General features: G+C 37.1%; 1 pseudogene; it reads right to left on the bottom strand.

The window, feature by feature from the left end:
• Positions 1-4,129: 4,129 nt before the first annotated feature.
• On the bottom strand, positions 4,130-4,248 carry LOC135053071 (5S ribosomal RNA; annotated as a pseudogene).
• Between the last annotated feature and the right edge of the window lie 1,037 nt (positions 4,249-5,285).

Below are 5,285 nucleotides of genomic sequence, written 5' to 3'. Positions count from 1 at the left end.
ATTTGTTCAAACTAACGAGACACCGGCAAGTGATGACGTCAACGCGTTTCGTCCCGTTAATTCTCGGGACTTCCTCAAGACTACCTCATCAGTAGGGAGCAGCCCTTTTATCTACCCCCTGACGAGCAACTGAAATCACCGGTGTAACACAATCAATCATTAAGCTTAATGCACGTTTTAAAATTGGTTTAACATCTTTACATATGCTAATGCTTTTTAATCTTATTACTGTTATTAGTTATTAAATAAAAATAATAATAATAAAAAGAAATTAGAATTGAATAATAACCATAACAAGTCTCCTGGATTTTATTCAATAGGTAAAATACAATAAAACTATTCAGGGATACCCCCAATTGTTTAAATATAGATATATGATCTAGTTCATCTATAGTTCTTATATCCACATATGTGTAACTATATCTAATTTCCCCAATACCCATATAATGTTTCATCTATCTCATTTGGTCTATTTATACTTTAAATGCAAGCTCAACCAACATGAAACTGCAGTAATAACAGACCACTAATTTATATCTTTAACCCTTTATTATTCAAGAAATAGAGGGCAACTATATCCCACATAAATGCACAGGTTGTATCATTATCTCTGTAAAACTCTGCAAGTACGATTAACCATCTTTGTAATTATCAGTACTCAGTACATCTATATTGCACAAAAATTCGACTGACTCATTCAGCAAATAGAAACTCAGTTTTATCAAACATAAGGATATATTATTAAATTGTATAATGTTAAATTTACCTCATAATTCCTACATATCTCAGAATTTCAAAAATTATTATAATTATAATGCAGATCAAACTTGGCAATTTTGTTTTATTTAGATATATAGTGTGATCGCATCTTGATACACCTCACATATTCTCTAAAAGGGGTGGTCAGGATGCAATAAGGTTAGCCACTCTTCAAAACGCCAAATTTGATTCTAGGTGCATACAATACACTAAGCTATCTCTCAAAATAAGTTCCCATACATACAACAAATGTGTGCAAAAGGGCAAAATCCCCTCTAAACGCAAATTTCCTGTTCATAAGGTCCGCACTAGACTTAACCAATGCTAGATGAATCTACCACTACCAACTGAGACATTGTGGCCCCAAATAATTTCCTTCCAATCACCAATTAATATTACTCCCAAATTAAATGGTATACAATACCTATCTAAATTTCCTGGATTGGTAAGTTTCTATTCCTGAATACCTGCATAGTTTGTTATATTAAATTATGTTGTGCCCCTAATTATCACTATATAGATTGCCACGAAAACATTTTATAATTAGTCTAATGTAGTATAATCGAGAGCCTCATTCAATCCATTTGGACTCAGGGTGTCTAATTTAAAGATCCAAGATGACTCCCCTAGACATAAATGACGAAATCTGTCTCCCCCTCTTTTGGTACTAAGAAATTGTTCTACTACTAATATAGATAGTCCTTTTGGATCACTATTGTGTGCTTTTACGAAGTGTCTAGACACACTGTGCTTTAAAGATCCATTGATTATATTCCTTCGATGTTCTCTAAATCTGGTTTTGATGGATCTTGTGGTTCTGCCCACATACTGCAGTGAACAGGGACACTGCAGTACGTAGACACTATAGGTTGACTCACAGCCTAAATATTGTTTTATGGGAAAACTCTTCCCATTTACACTTGATGTTACAGAGAGCGCTTTGTTGGTAATGTAACTACAGGTGAGACAAATAGACTTGTTACACCTGTAATTACCAATTGATTTAGCAGGTAACCAGGTATCGATTTTAACTTTTTCTTTCTGTGTTCTAAGTTCACTGGGTGCCAAGATGTTTTTTATATTAATATTCTTTTTAAAAGTAATTCTTGGTTTATCTCCTACACAATCTCCCAAGATAGGATCCTGTTTCAAGATTCCAATATTGGTCGTAATAATCTTTCTTATTTCTTTCGATTTGGAATTATATTTAGATAAAAAGGTCACTCCTTCAAATGATTTCTGGTGGTAGGCACCCTGTTTTTTAGTCTTTAAACTAATATTATTTGTTGATTCTTTATAATTATTCCTTATCTCTTCGTTTTTGTTTTTATTTTTACTTTTATTTTTATTTTTTAGAAGATCAGATCTAGCAATAGTTTTCGCATATCTTTTGGATTCATCTAATAATTTTTCCGGGTAGCCTCTATGTTGAAAATTTTCTATCATAGTCTCTACCTGATCATCAAAATCTTCATCTCTAGTACAATTTCGTCTTAATCTTATTAATTGATTTTTTTGTATATTTGTAATCCAGGGTTTATAATGAGCACTGTTATAGTGCAAATAATTACCGGTTCCCACCGGTTTAACATAATTTGAAGATATAATCATATCATTTTGTATTGAAAATGCCACATCCAGGAAATTAATAGTGTCAGAATTAAAAGTGTGAGTAAATGTGAGGTTGAATGTATTCAAATTAAGATAATCAACAAACTCTTGTGCACGTGTAGAATCCCCTTCCCAAATAATAAACAAATCATCAATAAAACGGCCATAGAGGACCAGGTTATCTCTAAATGGGCCGCCCCATATGTATCCTCGAAGCGGCCCATATAGAGATTCGCAAAACTTGGCGCAAACCTGGATCCAAAAAGGATGTTTCCCTTAAAAGGGATCACCTCCAAGGTCTTTTTATAGTTCAGATACACAGACCAGGACCACAACTACAGAATCCGGAGAGCCAGAATGGACGTAGTTGACGCTTTGGCTGCCAGCACACTGGCATCAGAGGCCGCCTCCTGTATGTAATGAGAGGCTGTGGTAATATATGAAAGACACTGTCTGGCATTAGCAGAAAAATTAGAAGGTAGCTCCGCTTCAACTTCTTGAACCCAGGCTTCAATAGCTTTTGCAGCCCAAGAAGCCACTAGAGTAGGTCTATGCAAAGCAGCCGTAAGAGTGTAAATAGTCTTCAAGCAATCCTCCACACGCTTATCCGTCAATTCCTTCAGAGAGGTGATGGTAGTGACAGGCAGAGTAGAAGACACCACCAGCCGTGCAACATGTGAGTCCACCGGAGGTGGTGTTTCCTAATTTTTACTTAACTCTGCAGAGAGGGGAAAATGAGCTAGCATCTTTTTAGACAGGTAGAATTTCTTTCCTGGAGACTCCCAGGATTCCTGACATATAGTCAGAATGTGGCAAAACTAATTTAGTATCCTTCTGATGTTTGAATTTATCAGGTTTCTTAGACGTATCTGGAGGTTCAGTTTCATCACCGATCTGAAGAATCAGTTTGATAGCCTCCAAGAGGTCAGGAACATCCACCTGTGTAATAGATACCCCATCAGAAGCATCTGCATCAGTGTCTGATGGGTCAGTATATACGAGTAGACAGGGGGCGATCGGGCACAGGTTAAATTAAATACAATTTTCAAGAAAGATAGCAGAGGAAAGACCAAAGTTGGACAGTGTATTGCCCTAAATAGGGAGATAACAATATATGTTATCAATAATAAACAGTCCTTGTTGGTGGTGCACCCAGAGCCAGAAGCGTGTAGACTTATGCAATGGGAGAGGACAGAAGGCTCTTGTGTGGGCGCACTCTTAAATGAAAAACAAATAGAAAAAATTTTTTTATAAATGTTTTTAGAAGTATTACAGAGAATAATATTAATATATAACTTTTATTGATAGGGTTAAAACAAGATAAACTTCCCACAGATCCTGAGAATCAACGGCGATTCTTGGGGAATTAAAAAATGTCCTGGTCTCTTAAATCGTAAGAGTATGGAAAGGGTTGTAGACATGGAGTAGTCATACCCCCATTTCCCCTGACCAGTACAGTAATACTGTATTAATGGAACCGGGGGTTTTTAAGTCACAACACAGTTTCAATACAATTTAGGCTAAGACTGGCTAGAATGGTAATCAGTAGTCACCACTCAAGGAATTATGCACCTAAGTGTTAATAGCATGCCCTGGCCCTATTTGTGGGCAGGGATTTATATGCAAAAGGTAATGGTCAGTTGATATTGAAAGTATTAGAGCAAAGAGAAAATAAAGAGAAAAAATAGAAAAAATAGAAAAAATGTGGTGATACTGCTGTTGGTGTGTGTTGGTCACATAAGAGCGGAAATTAATTCCTGACCTACCACACCAGGTATTCACAGGCAGTCACCTCTCCTGATACTAACCTGGCCCAACGCTGTTTGGCTTCCAAGATCGGACGAGATCGGGCACTGACAGCGTGGTATGGTCGTAGGGATTTATGTGTACACCAATGAGAGTGCACCTATGTAGGGAATTGAAAATGAAAAAAAGAATAATAGGAAAGGAAATTGCAGATAAGATCAGTACGTGAAAATATGTGGATCTGCTTTCCACGTTAGACCCGGTATAGAAGATTCCACTGGTGTGGTATTCTATCCCGAGAATCGTGAATGAGAGTCCACGAAAAATTGGTGAACACAGATTAGGAAGATGTGAGATTATTATCTGCGACAGAGTAATGCAAAGGTTAAGCTGTCATTCGGAGGTATACACAATTCAGGTGGGGCTGAGCCCAATGACCGACCTCCGACGGTCTGACACGTATGAAAATTATAACTTTAGGCAGGTAATGGTTTTGTAACCCCCAAAGAATAAAATGGACATACACATAAGTACACAAATTGCAAACTGGAAGAGTAAGCTGTATTGGGTATTGTAACCCGGTACCGGCAGCATATAACAAGCTGCTAGATGTACTGTACCATGCACATTGGTAGTGTCGATAAGATATTATATCACTTCAAAATTGGCAACGATAAGAGGTATATAATATATATAAAAGCAGACCTATAATGGTGTGAGTAATATACCCCTGATGGGGAAAGCTATATGAGTTAAAGTACCTAGTTATTATACCACAAAGATTGAAATAATTGGTATGCTGCACAGTACAAGACTAAGATCCTGTTGCAACAATACAGAGTAATATTTGCAGATTGATGAGACTTAAACAGTATGTCCCTGTCAATAGGGGGAAATGTCCGAGCAGATAATGAGTAAACTGACCAAAACTATGGCTGGCAAACAACAGAAGAGTTTAGGTGACTAACAGAATAGCCCTAGATACAAAGAGGCTAAGTGATGGCTGGTCTCACGGAAAAAGTCCTTACAATAAGGATAATCTGAGTAATAAGAAGGAGCTTACGAATCTCCAGTGACTTAGATCAGATCCGTTAGAATAGCGCCATGATGTGACTGTGTGGACGGAGTTCCCCGTAGAAAACGCGTTTCACCCTATGGGCTTGTTCACT

The sequence above is a fragment of the Pseudophryne corroboree genome, chromosome 2, assembly GCF_028390025.1.
Source record: "Pseudophryne corroboree isolate aPseCor3 chromosome 2, aPseCor3.hap2, whole genome shotgun sequence".
Classification (NCBI taxonomy): Eukaryota; Metazoa; Chordata; class Amphibia; order Anura; family Myobatrachidae; genus Pseudophryne; species Pseudophryne corroboree.
Note: the sequence above shows the minus strand (reverse complement) of the source record. Positions and strands in the feature narration are given on the sequence as shown.